This window comes from Pipistrellus kuhlii, unplaced genomic scaffold, assembly GCF_014108245.1.
Source record: "Pipistrellus kuhlii isolate mPipKuh1 unplaced genomic scaffold, mPipKuh1.p scaffold_m20_p_2, whole genome shotgun sequence".
NCBI lineage: Eukaryota > Metazoa > Chordata > Mammalia > Chiroptera > Vespertilionidae > Pipistrellus > Pipistrellus kuhlii.
The window spans coordinates 4,655,779-4,674,262 of record NW_023425515.1 but is presented as its reverse complement, the minus strand read 5'-3'; the positions used below and the strand labels follow the sequence as shown (position 1 = coordinate 4,674,262).

Sequence of the window (18,484 nt, the reverse complement as noted above, 5' to 3'; positions counted from 1 at the left end):
CGTGTGTGAGTGAGGTCACTCCCACCTCCCCGTCCTGAGACCACGTGTGTGAGTGAGGTCACTCCTCCCTCCTCATCCTCAGACCACGTGTGTGAGTGAGGTCACTCTTCCCTCCTCATCCTCAGACCATGTGTGTGAGTGAGGTCACTCTTCCCTCCTCATCCTCAGACCACGTGTGTGAGTGAGGTCACTCCCGCCTCCCCATCCTCAGAGCATGTGTGTGAGTGAGGTCACTCCCGCCTCCCCATCCTGAGACCACATGTGTGAGTGAGGTCACTCCCGCCTCCCCGTCCTGAGACCACATGTGTGAGTGAGGTCACTCCCGCCTCCCCGTCCTGAGACCACATGTGTGAGTGAGGTCACTCCTGCCCCTGGATTACTATCCGACTTCATTCTGAGTCTGTTATTGAGGTTAAAGAGAATAAAGCTAATTGGAAGGTATTACATAGGAACATGTCACAGGAACACTGTATGTCTAGGCACTTCCCTGACCCTAAATGACTGACTTATGCAAAATAGGAAAGAGCAGCAGGAGCGTGCTGACAGAACCTCCTGCCGGTGTCCTCAGAGCGGCCACATGAAAGGAAGGTCTAAAAACCTAATTCTTTAGACCACATGTGTCAAACACAAGGCCCGCGGGCCAAATCCGTCCCGCCAGGCCTTGCAATGTGGCCCGCACCGCGCTGTCGTCACTGCACTCCGCTGCGTTTCCATCACAATGACAGTTTATGACTGTTCAGTAAACCATTCGGCCCGCGATTTAGGCTGGATTTTAGATTTTGGCCCCTTCTCTGATTGAGTTCGACACCCCTACTTTAGACTCAGCAAGTTTCTTGTGGAATGCCCACATGCGCCTTCGTACACAGCTGAGAATCATTCCTGCTCCAGGAGGCGACACTGCGCCATCGGCATGAGGACAGTGAGGGCACGTGCAGGTGCAGGTCACGCAGTTCCTCAGAGAAGCTCTGCATTAACCGCTGACAGCCTCGTCCAGGGCAGGACCCCACCCGGGGCCCGCGGGGCCACTGGTCCCAGGCTCCATGGTGGCGCCTGCAGGAGCTGCGTCTCCAGCTTCTAGAACAAACATGCGATCCCATCTACCTGCCTCCAGGGCAGGGGCAGGTACGGACAGGGGACAGCGCTGTCCACGCTGCTGCCGGACGGAGCACCCGGGTCCTGGCTGTCCTGCTCCTGGGGCCTCCTCCCTGCCCGACCTGCTCTCTTCCCTCACCTTGAGGCCAGTGGGACCAGGTCAGAGCTCTCGCCATTCCCCGCCTTCTCCCTGGCCCCCTCGAAACTGTGACACCCCCCCATCAGCCTCACCTTCAGGCCCCAGCCCTCCAGCGTGGACCCCGTTGGAACCCAGAACCAGGTGTGGGCGGCCTCTGAGTTAACTGAGAGGGCTTGTTAACGCTGAGCTCTGGAAGCACAGAATCCACGGGGCACTAAGGCAGGCCCACAGCCACCCGAGACGCACTGGTGACAGATCAGGGAGTCCGCACCCAGACAAGCCAGGGAGCGATCGGGGAGACCACGCCAAGGCTGTGCGGAGAGACAGGCACTAAACACCAGTTATTCACTTACTGACCACAACAGCCCTGCTCTCTCGGTACCACAACCAACTGCACGGCTCACCAATAACTGGCCGACCCAGGGGGAGAACCAGGTTTGGCAGACCAGAGTATTTCACTGGCCCTGGTGCAGCCGGTTCAACCCAGACACCACCTCCCCTCCCCACCCAATCCCCCAGTGACTCGTCGCTTATTCGGTCTCCAGCAGCCCCCAGGGGCCCGGGTGTCTCCATGCCTCAGACTCTTGTTAACTCACAGTTAATCACCCTCTTTCCACAGCGTCCCCAAAGGCGTCAATTCCTGGCACCCGGGCCTCAAGAAAACGGGTCCTGCCTGAACCCCAGAACTGAGTTTCCAGCCGGAGAGCCGCTGAGCAAGTTACTTCGCTGCTCTCCGCCCTGCCTTTCGGCTCAGCCCACTGCGTTTATTAGGTTAATGAGATGCTGCCCGCCCACCGGGAACACACCATGGTGCCAGCCTGTTTATCCTGATTGAGCTCAGCATTAGCCCTTAGGCCGAGAGAACCCTCGGGGTGCCAGCAACATGTTGCAGGACCATCAATAAGAAGAAAAGTGGCCAAATGCACTCACTTAACCACTCCTCACCCCACCCCCTCACCCCCCTCTGAAGCTTCCCTGGGCTCCTGGCTGTTGACAGGGTCCCACCTCCCACCTCATTCTTATGCCCAGAGCGTCCTTCCCACTGACCGGAGCTCCCGCTGCTTCCTGGCGGCCTCTGGAACGGCTATGAGTCCCTGGAGCTTTCTCCTCTGGCCCCAGGAAGAAGCAGGCGAGACAGAGTCTGCAGCCGGAGTGGCCTAGACAGGCAGTCTCCAGGCCCGCTCCTGTCACACTGCGCTGGGGGCACAGCTGGGGGCGTGTCCGATCGGCCGGGCCTCTCCTGACACACGGATGGTGCCACCTGCAGGAGGCCACGTCCCGCACCTGAGGCTGCTAGTCTGGGTTCCACGCCTCACCCAGCCCGCCCTTCCACAGCTTTACGTGCACAAACAAATAAGTAACAAAGTAGCGCTCCCTGCAGAAGGGCTGCGAGCTCTGACTCCCTCTGGGTAAAGTGAGCCGCGCAGAAACTCCGGGAGCGAGGCGGGCGCTCACAGGGACCAGCTGATACCGTCCCTCCAATCCACACGGGGACGCGCTCCAGAACGTGGGTTACTATGCAAACCAAACACAAGTAAACAAGCGAGGTGTGAGCCCAGGAAGGCCAGCGGCCAACTCTCAAGTGCTTTGAAGTGCAGTCGGGAGCGCCATGCCAGACGCTATCTGCGTGTCTCCCAGCTCCTCCATGGCTTTTACACGGGTGTCCCAGGTGACGCTGCCCCGTGGGGGCAGGGCCTCACCTGTTCGGGGTGGACTGAGACACCTGCTCTGCTCTAAGACGGAAAGGTCAGCCTGCAGAGCTTCCTCAGGACACGTGGCCTGGTCCTGGGCCCTCGGCACGTTCAGACAATGTGGACACACTGGTTTTTTTCACGGCTGAGTGTCAGGACTGGTGGGGAGCCCTCGGAAGGCTGTCACAGCCCAGGTAGGTGACGGTGAGGAAAGCAGGTGCACGCAGCCCTGAAGCACCGGTGAGAACCACTGGTGGGCCCTGGCACACCAACAAGTTGCGGACTCGATTCCCGGTCCGGGCACACACCTCGGCTGCAGGTCCCATCCCCGTTGGGACATGTGCAGGCCCCCAGTTTGCCTGCCGCAGGTGCTGCCGGATAGTGTTTCCATTTGCATTTTCAGGACAGTGTGTTTGTGCAGCCGCGTTTCCTTCCGTGGAACAGGCACTGGGACAGGGACACACTAGACTAAAGCCAGCGAGGAGCAACCACCTGCACCCCAGCCTCCCCTCCCCGCCTGCAGAGTTGCTCTCCCTGGCCGGTGCGTGGCTGCTCAGGGCTCATGCTGCATTTCGAGTGCAGGCGGTGCCCAGTGATCAGCTGCCTGGTGCACAGGGAGCACCTTGAACCGCTGAACACACAACCAGCCCCTGGCATGGGAAGAATTTCAGGCAGGACATCCTCACAGTGCTGCCCAGGGTGGCACGTCTGTAGACACGTCTGTAGCATGTCTCTGTATGCACGCCGGTCACCGTCCCTGAGCACCCAGATGGCCCTCTGTGTCAGCTCATCCACTCTCACCACCACCCAGAGGAGGGAGGCGCACCTATGAGCTTCATTTTACAGACCTGACACTGAGGTGCAGAGAGGTTAAGCACTAGCCCAGGGTCACAGAGCAAGCAAGTGGCGGGATCAGGACTCGGGCTTCCACGAACGGGAACCGGGTCCTCAACAGCCTCAGAGCAAAATCCAACCAAATGCCCTGCAGACAGCCATTCATCCCCCGCTCAAAGGCAGAGAACTCTGAGCCTCGCAGCCGGAGAGGAGCCTGCTGGTTTGTGAGCTGAGGAGGAGCGGCCTGGGAGGAGGGAGGGGGGATAAAAGCAGCAGCCTTCTTTCGCTGCCTTCTAAACCGGTCTGAATGGACGGGGTGGTGAGTGGGGAACTCCAAAGACCCCTGTTCACCCCGGAGACTGAGACGCTGCGGCCACTCTCCGGTGTAGCCTGGCTGCCCGTTCTGTAACCAAATGAGACATTTCTAGCAAAAACACCCCAACTTCTGAACTCTGTGTTTTCACAAAGGTTTTGCAAAGCCCTGGCCAGGGTAGCTCAGCTGGTTAGAGCGTCGCCCCACACACCAAAAGGTGGCAGGTTCCATTCCCAGTCAGGGCGCATACCTACCCAGGCTGTGGGTTCGATCCCTAGTTGGGGTGCATGCGGAAGGCAACAGATTGATGTTTCTCTTTCTCTCCCCCCCGTCCCTTCCTCTTTCTAAGATCAGTTTTTAAAAAAGACTTTGTAAATAATGAGATTCTGTGCGTTAGCAGAAAATAATAGATTCTTGTTGCAAAACTTTCAAACCTCGCTCGCAGAAGTGCATGGTCACAAGAGGAACCTTCGCCCGCCCCCCCCAGACTGCCGCGGGGTCTGGGGTCTGTCTGTTCCTGGTGCAGGTGGCAATGTTGTGCGACTATGACTTGATTTCCTCCCACGATGCTTGCTCTATGCTGTGGACTGAATGTTTGTGCCCCCACCCCACCACCAAGTTCATATGTTGAAAGAAAACGCCCCACGTGGAGGTACTGGAGGAGGGGCCTCTAGGAGGTGGCGTAGGTCATGAGGGCGGAGCCCCCATGAACGGATTAGTGTCCTTATAAGAGAAACCCCAGAGAATTCCTTCATCCTTCCACAGCGGGAAGTCACCGTCTGTGAACCAGGAAGCAGGCCTCTCCAGGCCCCTGTGCCTTGATCTGGGACTTCAGCCTCAGCAACGATGAGAAATCTGTTTCTTTAAAGTCGCCTGATCTATGGCATTCTGCTATAACAGCCTGAACAGACCCAGACCTCCACCAGGAAAGCCTGCTGGGTCAGGGCAAGCCTCGCCTTTCTGGAAGGGGTGGTAGCGAACAGGAGCATGCGACCAGGTTCAAATCCTGGCCTCCCCAACCCCAGGCTGTGTGACCTGGAGACAGGACTGAGCCTCTCTGAGCCTCCACTTCCTGCTCTGGAGAGGGGGCACTTCCTACATCACCAGGTTACGGGATTAAATGAGGGAGCTGTGAAAAGCACTAGACCGGGGACGGGTGCAGGGCTCAGCGCTGTTATTGTCAGCATTCCTGGCCTCTTTCGTTCTTGTAAAACTGGCTGCAGAGTTCTTCCATGTAGGAACGTATTAAACAGCAGGTAACCTTCTCCTGCCCAGGACACATAGATCATCGTGTGCCCAGCCTGTGATGTGACAGTGTGACTCTGGGCCATCCCCTCGGGCTCCTCGGCGAGGACCGAGTGGCCTGCCATGGTCCCGCTATTGGGCCACTTGCCTGTGTCCGGCTGGAATCCGCTTCTCACTCAGGTGGAGCTTCCTTCCCCCCCTCCCCCGCATCGCCATGTCGGGAGTCCTGCGGGGTGACTGTGTAACCATGGAGAAGCCTCCGGGCTGCCCCCACGCCACCCTGCCTGCCTGCTCTGAGGGATACAGTCACCACCCCTCGCCCGCCTGGGACATGAGCAGGTGCATGGCACATGGGGGTCACTGGCCAGGCTGGGCCAGCCCCGTCCCCACGGGAGAAGCTGTTGGCTGGTCTCCACAGGGGACCATCTCTGGGTCACCTGCTCTGCTTTTAAGCCTCAAGGACTCGGATGGTGTGTGAGGTCCCGAGGGACCAGCCTGTGATGCCGAGACTTTGTCCCTGGGCATGGCGCAGGGGGAGGGTGCTGGGATGGCCGCTTACGGCCCTGACCCGGACCTTGCTAAATGGCACTTAGACCTTTTCCTGAGAGGAGGCGAACTTCTGCTTTAACCTGTCAGAAAAGGCAGAGACAGAAAAAGTAAAGAGAAACAAACTACGGCCAACAACCAAAACCACACTTTGCAGGCGCCACAGTGGCATTACCTGGAGGGCCGGAGGGCCAGCTGCCGCCCTGCACTCCCGGGTCCTGTCCAGCTCCTGGCCCTTCCTCTGCTCCTCTCCTCTCCGCACCGCCACGGCCACCGCCACCGCCACCGCCACCGCCACCTCAGGGCGGGCTCCCCGCCCGCTCAGCCCGCTCCTCCAACCTCAAACAACTGAAAGCTGAGCCAGTGGTCAGACCGGCTGTGGGGCTGGGCAGAGCCCAGACCTGTCCAGCCTCCCACACGCTCCTGGAGGCGCACCTGCACGAGCTGCACCTGGCCTTTAGGGACACGGGTGCGAGACCGGGCTGCTTCAGGAAGAAGACACCGGACCGTTTCCCAAGGCACAGCAAGCGCCAGCTGCGGGCTGCCGGGCATTCTGGGGGCGGGGCGGCTGGCACGGAGCCTGCCAGGCCCGGCAGCACCCACGGCCTCGTCCTTACACATGCCATGTGCCTGGATCAACAAAAATGTCCCCACAAATCCTGTGGACCTGCACAAACCAGCTGTGAACAGGTGAACAGCCTCCCAGCACTCCACCGCGGCCACCTCCTCCTTCCCCCGGGGGCTATCTGTGGGGAGGAACACCCCGTGGGGCTGACTTGGCTCGCCCACCTTCCCAGGGCACCAGGCCGCTGGGAACCTTCCATCCGGGACCCTCCCACCTGTCTGTGCTCAGAAGGTGTCGTTACTGAGTGTACACCCACCGGAAGCTGCTCGCTATGGCTAATCCGGGCTGGAAACCAGCCCTCCGGCTCCTGCTCAGGCCCCTTGACCTTGGCGTCTGCTGGTCTGCGGGGTGAGTCATGGCTGCCTGGGTTGAACTTGCATTTTCTGACCACGGGGAGGTCGCACCTGACCCTCCAGCCATCTCTAAGTAGCTGCTGCGCACCCGCTGCCCACTGAGCACTGGGTGGTCTGCTGTCAGCCCCTCCGTCCCAGGCCCCCGGCCCCCATCCTGTGACCCTCCCGCCAGAGGACGCCAGGCCAACCCCACCCTGCAGGGCGGGCGCAGTCACTGTGCCTGGTGGGAACGCCCGCTAACCCTGGGGCTTAGCTCAGGAAGCTGCGTGGATGCACATGTAAGACGTGTTCTTGAAGAGATCAGTGAAGAGCTGACGTTTTTACCTACCCTGGTTCCAAACCAGACAGGTCAAGGACTGGTTTAGTAGCTCCGACTCACAGTCACTCGGCCCCGCAGTGACCTGTCCCATCCGCAGGTGCTCAGTTCCCCCGGCCCTCTGAGCACCTTAAACAGCATGTTTTCCAGCACCTTCCCAAGGGCAGCACAAAACGAGTTTCACCCGGAGAGATCCCTTTCTGACACAGACTTCGTGTGGTCTTCAGGTGGGACTTCGGGTGCGACCCTGACCTTGGCTGAGAGCTTGGTGCGGTTCTGCTGACTCCTCTCTCCCGTCACGGGCAGCTGGCTCCGCCTGGCCGGCTGAGGCCTGCAGTCCAGACCCAGGACAAGCCAGCGCCTGGGCAGACGCATGCTGACCAGAGCAGAGGTGACTCCAGGCCCTCGCCCCTGTGCCTGGCTCTGCTGCCCAGTACCCCTGGCCACAGGTCCTAAGATCCCTCCCTGCACCAGCTTCTCCGGAGCCTGGAAGGTCAGTGCCCATCGGTGCGTTCTTATGGGAGCTCAGGCGTGGCCACTGACCAGGGCCAGGCATCACCACACCTGCTCCTTGACAGACCATGGCAGACATACCATGTATGACTTACAGGTCCTGGCAGTAACAGTAACCAAACATCTATCTGTGAAATGAACAGATGGATGGGTGTCTAGTCAAATGTTGAGTCATTACTGGGGCGAGTCTTTCCCAGATCCCAATTCTCGCCGTCCTCACACCGGGTGCAGCAATACCGCCAGCTCCACCACAGGGGAGCGCCCTCTCTCTCTCTCTCTCTCTCTCTCTCCTTCTCTCTCTCTCTCTCTCTCTCTCTCTCTCTCTCTCTCTCTCTCTCTCTCAGGCAGATCTGTCTGGTGGGAGCCGGGTGTACAACTTAATTCACCAGGAAACCTTCCCACCTCCTGCCACCTGTGCTGAGGTAGGGCCTGTGCCAAGCCCTCTGGACCCCTGGCCTGGCCACCTGCCTGGCCCCTCCAGCGTCACACAGGGCTGCTGGGCAGGGCCGGGGTCTCACCCTGCACAACCCTCCCCGCACCTAATGGACAGAAACTAAACCACTAGCAAAGCCACCGAGAACTCCTCGCTCTCAAATGCCTGGGTGCAGGTTTTGTAGCATAAAACCCCCCACACGAAGGAAGCTGCTGGTTTAAGTTCATTGTCGGGCGGATGTGGTCCCTGAGCATGGCCTGTTCTCAGAGCCTAACGCCCAAGCCCACCTCGGGCACCGATCCGGCCACACGGTCCTGAGCATGTGCCCACCTGCGTGTTAACTGGTGGTAACCCCAAAAGAAGCAGCTGTTGGTTCAACCCAACACAGCCCAAATGCCACCAGGTCAACGTGCAGCCAACAGTGCGAAGGAGTCGATGCCAGGTGCTATGTCACCCTGTCATCTGGGCTTTGTGGTCCATCGGCTCCCAAGTCTTTAACTCTCGGCACCCCTCGGCTTGGCCTCTCTGCTCCCAAGGGCTCACCAGCCACTCTGGGCAGTGGCATTGACACGGACGGTTGGCTCTGTCATTTAAGTTAGTCACATGACATCTGTGGCAGACAAAAGCTCTGGCTCACCCTGACTGGGAGATAACAAGGACTCAGAAATCAGTCTGTCGAAATCCTGACCGACGGCAATGTTGAGGCGGAGGCCCCGAAGATGACTGTAAGGCAGATGCCAATGAGACGTCTTACTCATCCAGCCCTGCCTTCGTTTTATGGGTGAAGACGGGTTCTGTGTGAAGCATTCTCACCGGATGATCCCATCATAAATTCCTAGCTGGGCAGCCCATGGTGGGCAGCCCGGCCCAGGCCTATAACTTCTTTAGTGGAAGGATTGAAGCCAGCCCTGTCCATTGTTCTCCTGCATCTAGGTTAGCACACCTTTGAAACACCAGAAGTCCCTGGGCCTGGTTAGGGTGTGTGTGAGAAACAACCAATGATGTGTCTCTCTCTCTTTTTTTTTTTTTTTCAAATATATTTTATTGATTTTTTCACAGAGAGGAAGGGAGAGAGATAGTTAGAAACATCGATGAAAGAGAAACATCTATCAGCTGCCTCCTGCACACCCCCCACTGGGGATGTGCCCGAAACCAATGTACATGCCCTTGACCGGAATCGAACCCGGGACCTTTTGGTCCACAAACCGATGCTTATCCACTGAGCCAAACCGGTTTTGGCTGATGTGTCTCTCTTATGTCGACGTTTCTCTCCCTGTCTCCCTCCCTCCCTCTCACTCTCTCTGAAAATCAGTGGAAAAGAAACCCTCAGGTGAGAATTAACAACAAGAGAGAAAGAGAGAGAGAGAGAATAAGAGAGAGAGAGAGAATGAAAGAGAGAGAGAGAGAGAGAACAATCTTGTTAAATGCAATGTAATCCAATCCCTGCCCTGCTCTCCCCACCTTCATGTAATCTCTCTTGATTTCAACTGTATATAAGAAGGTAAAAAATCTCAGAGCTTTTGAGATCTTGTTCCCCAACATATGTCATCAGTTTTGCTCAAAGAAACTCTTACAAAAATTTCTCTACGAGTTTGGACGCTTCTTACATTGACAGTTTAGCTCAGGGTGGAGAAGGACAGACGCCAGCCGCAGGGACCTCCCACGTGTTAGAGGGACAGGTGCTGCTCCGGGCAAGCAAAGGTGGAGGGTCCGGGATAAATAACTCGCCCGCCTACTCTTCCGTGGCCAGAGCTCAGGGAGAGTCGGACCCACAGGGAGTGCAGACTCGGACGGAGACGGTGGAGCCTGAGATGCGTGGCCCTCAACTCCCACCCTCTCTCCCCCCAGCACTCGGTGCCCTGCTCCATGGGGAGGGGGTGGGGTCGGGGTTCTGCTGGAGAGAGAGCAGCCCTGCCCTTACCTGTGAGCGTCCGGGCCAGAGCTGCAGGGCGGCTCCCTCGCCCGAGATGACCCAGCTCTTATCCTGCCCTCAGCCCCTCCCACGGGGGAGGCAGGGGCTCACCAGTTTTCCTTTTCACCCCGAGTTAAAATCTCTGCTCACGGGACGGTGAGAGCAGCCAGGAGCGGGGGTGGCCTGGGATGGCCGCTGCAGGGTCCAGGGCAGAGTGCCCAGCTGCCCACGTCCAGGGGGTGGGCACCACTCAAGGCGGGGGAGCACTTAGGGAGAGGCCCTGCTGGAGGCAGTGGCTGTCGGCTTTTCTTATCTTCACAGAGACTGAAAGCCGGGGCCTGCCCAGCCCCCACTCCGAAAACCAGAAACCCAGGGCAGCGATTGCAGAACAGCCCACGTGTGCCAAGTGCAGCGAAGAGGGAAGCACAGAGGGAGGGAGAGGATGCCTTCTTATCATATCCAGGTCAAAGGTCACGGATACACCTGATTTCTGTGAAGTGGTAGGAAGGAGATGGCTGCTATAGGGGTTCAGAATGAGCACCCCAAGATATGCTTCTGTGGTTTGTAGATTCTTTTGAGCCAAAGACAACCAAGACCCTGTGGGCTCAAGAGAAACTTCTGTCCCTACGCCCGCCAACCTAGAAGAATTGAATTAGGGGCCTTGCACTTAGTGAGAGATGGTCAGAGATGACCTTCTGGGGCCTCTCTATGGGGCAGGACGGACTAATTACTGAACACCTGCTCTTCTCGCCATCCTGCAATGGCCCGCGGAGGCTCCCAGGAACCTTACCTCGCTGTCCCTGTCTGTCTCGGAACCGCCCGTGTATGTGGGGTTCCATGTGGACATTTGCATTAAACCTGGCCATCTTCTAGGGCGCATCTGTCTCATGTGGATTTGATTATTAGATCAGCCGGGACCTTGAGGGGAGAGGAAAGTGCTCCCCACACACACTGCCAGTCCGAACCTCACTGCCCCTCACTCCATACTATCAGGGAAGCTGTCAGGCACACGCAGGCTCGGCCACTGGTAAGGTCCCAGCACCCTGCAGCTGGGACAGCCACGTGCCCTTCGCCCCCTCCAGCCTGGGATGCAGGTGAAATGGCAAGGCTGGAGCAGCCTTTTTGAAGCCACTGACATAATCAAGAGGACAGGATGCAGGCTGAGAGGGACGTCAGAGGGAGCTGGGTGGGCTGTGTGGGCTGTCTCGGTGTTGGTGGGAGGTGGGGGGTGGGGGGAGGTGAGACTGACCGGCACTGATCTGTTGCCCATCTGTTGCCCACCTGCTCCTTACACATGTAGAACTCTATGGCAAAGGAGCATCTCATAGTAGATCCTGGGGTCGATGGAAACTACCTGAGCTGTTCCCGACTTCCGCTGCACCCCCTTTCACCCCAAATCTCCCGTCTGAGCTTCCTGCCACAGAGCCCTGGAGGCTGCGCCCAGCAGGGCCCAGACCTAGCGGTTCCTACTCCACCCTGCTCCCCTGGCCTCTCTTCTCACACCAGCTGTTTTCCCAGAGCACACTCGCCTGTAGCATTGGGAAGGAAAGCAGAGGCCTGATGGGAGCAGACACTCACCAACCAGGGCCTGGCCTCGCCGTGCACAGAGCACCCCGGCCCCAAGTCCTGCTGACCAGACCCAACACCCTGCCCACAGGCCCGTGAGATCCCCTCACCCAAGGTTTGCTGGCAGCAGGTTCAGCTGACGCCTGTCCTCGCCTGATGCATGGCTGACACCTGTCCTCTCACCGAACTCAGGGCAGCCTCCCTGCAGGAGAGCTCTGTGCGGGGAGGAGCCCTTTCCTATCTTAGCACTTACACATGTCTTTAATTTTAAAGAGGCAAACACAAAGGGCAGTGTCTCAGACGCCCATCACTGATGGAACATGTGCCATAACTGCTTCGGCTCTGTGTCTTTAAATAAACAAAACCCTGTGTGTGTGGTGTGTGGTGTGTATATGGTGGGTGCGTGTGAAGTGTGCCCCTGTGCTGTGGGTATAAATTGCGTCTTGGGTATGAGAACCCATCTCTAGCGGCCTCCTGTACTGCCCCGGAGCTGGGACATTTCCTCAGCCCCACTGTCTCCTGAAGCCGGGGCCACCCTTCACATCCATCCACCCCTAGAGAAGCAGCCTCCTGCCCAGCCTCCAGCCTTTGGCCATGGGTCACATGACCGGGATCCTGCAGGCTCAGAGCCTCTTGCCATGTGCCTTCCGCTGTGAGGCAGTCCCGCCATCCTGGTGGGAAGTAGGACAAGGCACACGGCCCTCCCCTCTTCCTAGTCAGACCTGGCTCTGCCTCCCCTGTCCTGTAGGCGTGGGGCAGGTCTGCAAACCCCGAGGAGGTGCAGACTCCCCACCCAGCCACCTGAGGGTGGTGCGGCCAGCCAGGGGCCTCGGCACAGGCCAGGCAGAGAGACAGCTCGAAAGTCCGGCTAAACACTGAGGCTGAGAGCCCACCCCGGCCAGTGCCTGGGCGCCGTCTGGCAGTCTGTCCCCAAGGTGACGGTCGTATTGCCAAGCAGCAGCACAAGGTCTCAGACAGACACAAACTCCAAGGACGACTCACGCTTCCTGGGATGAGGGTGCTCCTCCCAGTGCTGCCTCTGTCAGTCTCACGTGTGTGTGTGCACATGCATTCACATTCGCAGATGTGTACACACATATCCCACATACTCCCACATGCACACCCAACCTGCTAGCAAGCCTGTCTGCTCTCCACCACTGGGTCGCCAGCCCATCACCTCTCCCGATTCCACTCTGTCCCCTGCAATCCATGGGGAAGCCAGAGCTCTCTCCACCCACTGGGGGTCATGCCAAGCTGGCCCACGCCCCCGTGACCCCCAGGTGCCTCCCGCTGAACAGAGCCAAGGACAGAAGCCATGCCCTCATGTCTACTAAGCCAGGCGCCCTGGCCTCCTGGGCCTGCCCCCTGCATTCCCGGCCCTCACCAGCCTCACTGCACCCACCTGCCCACCTGCCCACCTGCCCACCTGCCCGCCCGCCCGGTTTTTTTTGCAAGCTTGCTGGTGCTAGGTGTTTGCTCCCTGCCACACCCTGTGAGGGTCGCCCATCGGCATCCACTCTGCCCATCACCCTGTACAGCCCCACACAGATCCCTCTCAGCACAGTTCATCGGCATCTCGAGTGTGTTTATCTGTTCATTACTGTCACCTCGCCTCCCGGCTGCCCACTAACACGTAGCTCTCAGAACTCTATAAGTCCATGGAGCACAAATGACTGGAAGTGGGACTTCACACATGCTTCCTGTTAGTCTGTGTGGGTCTAATAGTGGTCCCCGCTGCCCCCAACACCAAGTGGGGCACTGGCACGTGGGGGACCCTCCACTGAGTGAGTAGTTATTGAAAAAGGTCTACGCTATCTGATGGCATAGCTGGCCTCCTGGGGGCCCTGCGGAGGGACATGGGGAGCCCACCTAGTGGCTATCCAGATCCTTTCCTCACCAACAAACCACACGGGACCCAAAGCTCCCAACCCCAAGATCCAGCTTCGCAGCAACCACAAACATGTGTTCCCTTCTGTTTAGCCATAACTATGCGGGTTCCAAAGCAGGGAATGCCATGGCTCTTTATAAGCAAATTGACATCTGAAGGCGTGTACGACCAAGTGCCTACACCAGAGAGCAAGCGCCCAAGCCCATTCATAAGCGCCTCGCCTCCCTACACATCCCTGGTCCCGACATCCTCAACCTCCCCTCCCCACCGGTTCCTGCTCCTCGTCTAGACCATGGGATTAAGAACGTTAACTTCCAACAGGAAATCTTCATTAGACAGCATTTACTCCAAATGAAGAAGCCTAGATCCTCACAATAATCTATCCAATATTTGTTAAACCTTCACCAAAATAGCATCAAAATACAGAGAAATTGGTAAAAAGACATCCTGACAATGTTCCTGCCGCTGGTCTCGTGGGGTATCCTCTGTCTATGGCCTGTCCACACTGAGGCTGGAGGGCACGCCCACCTCGCCAGCCCCGACCAGAACCCCAGACTCTAGGACTCAGGGTCTCCTCAAGAAATGAGCCCTCGCCCTGGCCGGTTTGGCTCAGTGGATGGAGCGTCGGCCTACGGACTGAAGGATCCCGGGTTCAATTCTGGTCAAGGGCACATGCCCGAATTATGGGCTCCATCCCCAGTATGGGGTGTGCAGGAGGCAGCTGATCCATGATTTTCTCTCATCATTAATGTTTCTATCTCTTTCTCCCTCTCCCTTCCAATCTGAAATCAATAAAAATATATATTTTTTTAAAAATGAGTCCTCACCCTAGACAAGCCAGCTCAGAGAATCGGCAGCGTGGAGTTAATTACTCATTAACGAAGGACAGCCATCAACCCCTAGTTTTATTACTCACTGAAACTTGTCAAAGGCACCGATCACTGGCTGTTGCAAAGCTCTCCCTGACTTTGATGAAGTCCAAGGTCTCTTCAAGTTCTTTGCGTGGCCTGAGCTGGGACAAAACCAGCAGCTCGCTGCGCCCTAGCCCCAGTCCACCCTCAGGCAGGGAGGTGCACACACACACACAGGCGAGTGTCCACCGCACGCCTGCCCGGCGGTCCGGGAAGCTGCCCCTGGAAGGGTCCCCGCGCTCAAGGGTGTGGGCGGGGTGATGATGGGTATCAGCGTGGATTGACAAGCGCCATGGGCCTGCCACCTCAGAGCTGCGTGCCCCTGGGAACGGAGAAGTGATTGTGCAAGGAGGCGTGGCCAGCGCGCTGGGAAGGCGGAGGCGGGGAGTGCTGAGCGGCCATGCAGAGCAGCACAGCCTGCCCCCACGTGTCCTGGGGTCGGCTCCAGGGTCACGTGTTCAGGGCCCAGGGCCCCTTGAGGGCCACGGCCAGGACTCCATAGAGGACAGAGGTGCAAACACCCACACGGTGCTGTGTGTGCCCAGGAAATGGGGGTTTGAAACACGGTGGAACCAGTCCTGGTTCTCAGGCCTTGATACTGTTCAGGAAGGAAGTAGAGGCAGCAATGAGCTTTAGCTCACCACTCCAAGGGTGGAAACAGACAGACAGGTTTAACAGGTTAAATTCAAGAGAAGATGGGGTCACAAAGGGGATAGTAAATAACGATGTCGTTGAAAGTCCAAATATATTCATCACCACATTAAGTATACGCAGCAGCAAAATCCAGCCATCTGCTGGGTTTATAAGGACGAGGCTAAAACAGTGTGTCTCAGAAAGAAGAAAACTAAATCAAAGGGAAATACACACACACACTCACCAAGAAACGCTGGACAACAAAGTAGGATCGTGAAACTGACCTGAAGGCAAGAGGCTTGGGAAGGGAACAGCTGGGGCACAGCAGCAAGCGGCTCCATCTGCTAACAGCCCACACCTCCACCCTCAACGGAGCCAGGGACCCACCTGAAGCACCCAGAAGGCCCACGGACGAGCTGTGACGTGTCTGCCCGGAGGAAGACGCCTGAGCAGAGAAGGCCCAGTGTCCGATGCTCTGACAACCATCCAGCATCAGGGGCAGGAGGGGAGGGAGGTGGGAGGGAAGGAGCCTGTGGCTTCAGAGGCAGCAGCGGGGACTGAGAGCAGAGGAACTGACAGGCGGGCCAGAAAGGCCCGTGGAGGTGCCAGAGCAGGTGCCCGGGGAGGCAAGGCCTGGGAGGGGAGGTACAGGGTGCTTTCCTGTCACTCTTAGTGCAGAAATACTAGGCATCACCCAAAAGGAGGAAAGGGGAGATCTCGTGACCATGAAGACAAACCACACGCCTCCCTAGCTCTCGGGCCAGCCACACCAAAACACAACTCAGCACAACACACAACAACCTGAGGGCGGAGAACAGAGGCCATGTGCTCCGTGAGCGTGTCTGTGAATGGCAACATGTTTTTTTTGTTTTTTTTGTTTTTTTTGTTTTCTGATCAAGCCTCGAATTTTATTGTTGAAGCTGCAATATATATATCTGGCAACATGTTTTATCTGTAGCCCCCAACACACAAATACCAACAGCACAGACCAAAACATGGACCACGTCCATCCCTTCAATCCAGCGGAGCTCACCGGCCAGCAGGGGAGCTGCTTCACAGAGAAGTACCTGACCAAGGCCAGCCAGAAGGGTCGAAAAGGGTGAATAGATGTGTATCGGCGAAATGCAGGTAAAAAGAGGGTTCAAATGCCTGATATCAGAGAATAAAATATCCAGGCAAGTGACAGTAAACGATAAAGCAGGGATATTTATAAGGCTAGAACTAAAATCCTTAACTATCTGATGGCTTAGTACCTGTGTACCAAATAGCACAGCGGCCAGCCATGTCATGAAGCAGACAGGAGTCCCTGCAGCTGACCACGAGAGACGCTGCCACATCTCCTCAAGAACAGAGGTCAGGGAGGAGGAAGGGGGAGGGGCTAGAACGTGGGACAAGGCCATACCATGGCCTGAGACACAGCTGACCTGCACTTGCTAAGAGGGAACACCCCTCTCCCCGTCGCTCATAGAAACACCCACACACACTGTCCATATATGAAGCAACAAAGAAGTTTTCAACACATTCCAAACAGTAAGTATGATACAAACAATATGCTCTAGAAATTCGTAACAAAGTCAGAAAACAGAAAAGGCCCTTCCTCCTGAAACGTAAGCATTCTCCTCGCAGATGCTCCTCTCCAGGGCAGTAGAAAATGTCTAGAAAACAGCCAGGACCGGTTTGGCTCAATGGATAGAGCGTCGGCTTGGGGACTGAAAGGTCCCGGGTTCGATTCCGGTCAAGGGCATGTACCTTGGCTGCGGGCATATCCCCAGTAGGGGGTGTGCAAGAGGCAGCTGATCGATGACTCTCTCTCATCGATGTTTCTGACTCTATCTCTCTCCCTTCCTCCCTGTACAAAATCAATAAAATATATTAAAAAAAGAAAAAAAAAAAAAGAAAAAGAAAATGTCTAGAAAACATAATGAAAGCGACAGCAGGGCTCTGAGGAGAAGGTACTGCATTAAATACTTTAAATGTTTAGAGATGAAAGCATGGAAATAAGAGAATGCATGGGGGGAAAGACTTGGAAGAAAATTACAAAGTAACTGGAGGAATTGATAAAGGTAAAAGTAAAATATAGTGAGTTAGAGAAAAACATTAGAATTAGTTATACACTTTTAAAAGATTGTTTCTTTAAAAAAAAAAAAAATCAATAAGACCAGTCACCTGCAACAATAAAAAAACTAATTAAGAAAAAAGAGAATAAAATGACTAAATGAAGAAAAGAGGAACTAAGCATCGAAGAAAATATTATTTTAAATCCTGGAAGTGATTGCACATCTCTATGCAAATAATATTTGAAAACCTCGATCAAGTGTATACTTTTCTAGAGAAGAGAAATTTACACAAAAAGGAACACAGGAGGGATGGGCCGCCTGAGCACACCTGCTTTGGTAGAATTAGAAGCGCTGTCTGTTATAGCTGATGCAAGAGGCCAAACCCAGAGGGCTTCCCAGGAGGACTCCACCCAGCCTGTACCAACAGAGCATCCTGACACTGTTTACCTTCCCCAGGTCCCGGGCGAGGAAGGAGCTCCCAGGAGCCCGGCACAAAGCAAGTGTGGCATTGCGTGCGTTCGCAGTGTGAGAACAAATGCAGCGGAGGCTCGTCTACTCCATTTCTCAGTGGGACGGGAGTCCCCTGACCCGCCCCCTCGCTCTCCCCCCCCACACACAAGGCGGTGCTGGGTGAGGCAGGAGTTTCTTCAGGAACCTCAGCCACTGCCGACACAGATCCCCGCGCCATTAGTCAGACATGAAAGAGACTATACTGCAAAAATATAAACCATTGCCACGCTCCTCGCTACATTGTCTTACCATTTTGAAAAAATATATAGTTTTCTTTATTTAAAAATGTTACTGATGTTAACGGGCAATGGGCTTACTGCTTTCTTGATGGTAGCGGCTGGCTTATTGAGCTGTGCCCATCCAGGTGCGGGGCCGGCTCCGGGGGCTCCCGGCGGGCGAAGCCGCATGTTCTGCCAGCGCGCTCCGAGCAGCCCACCGGGAAGCTGTTACACTCAAGCTCCTCCCCGGCACCTTCACGTGGCCAACAGCCTCTGCCAGACACGCATCCCCTTCACCTGCTGGCACCTCAGCATTTCAGCCACCACGTTCTCACTGGGGTCAGCAAGGGCAGGAGCTGATCCAGGCCTGGGCCCGGGACTCGTGGGACCTGCCTGACCAGAGACGCTGAGGCCACAGACAGTGTACGTCTTGGCCAGCTTCGTACTCTTTTCTGAGTTTTTTCTTCAGCGCCTCATGTCCATGTGGGTTGTGTGTGTGTGTGTGTGTGTGTGCGCGTGTGTGTGTGCATGTGCCCGGCCATGGCCTCAGCACAGGGCTGCTGGTCGCCCAGCTCACATGTGGAGAAAGTGGGGCAGGAGTGGACGTCTGCCTGGCGGTGCCCAGAGCCTCTGTCCTTCCGAGGGTCACAGTTTTTCAAGCCGATCTGCAGCCGGACCGTCTGCACAAC

The 18,484-nt window shown here is 56.6% G+C and overlaps 1 protein-coding gene across 3 annotated transcripts in view; it reads right to left on the bottom strand.

Annotated features, from left to right (window-relative positions):
- Nucleotides 1-18,484, bottom strand: part of AGPAT3 (1-acylglycerol-3-phosphate O-acyltransferase 3) — a 64,178-nt gene that overhangs the window by 28,003 nt on the left and 17,691 nt on the right. The window contains exon 1 of one of the 3 annotated variants that reach the window (XM_036445692.2): nucleotides 13,930-14,074. The exons of 1 other annotated variant lie outside the window; for it this stretch is intronic. The gene's annotated coding sequence lies outside the window, so the exon portion shown is untranslated. Of the gene's footprint in view, nucleotides 1-6,035; nucleotides 6,132-13,929; nucleotides 14,075-18,484 lie in introns of those variants that run through there. One more of the 3 variants, XM_036445691.2, reaches the window with a different exon arrangement.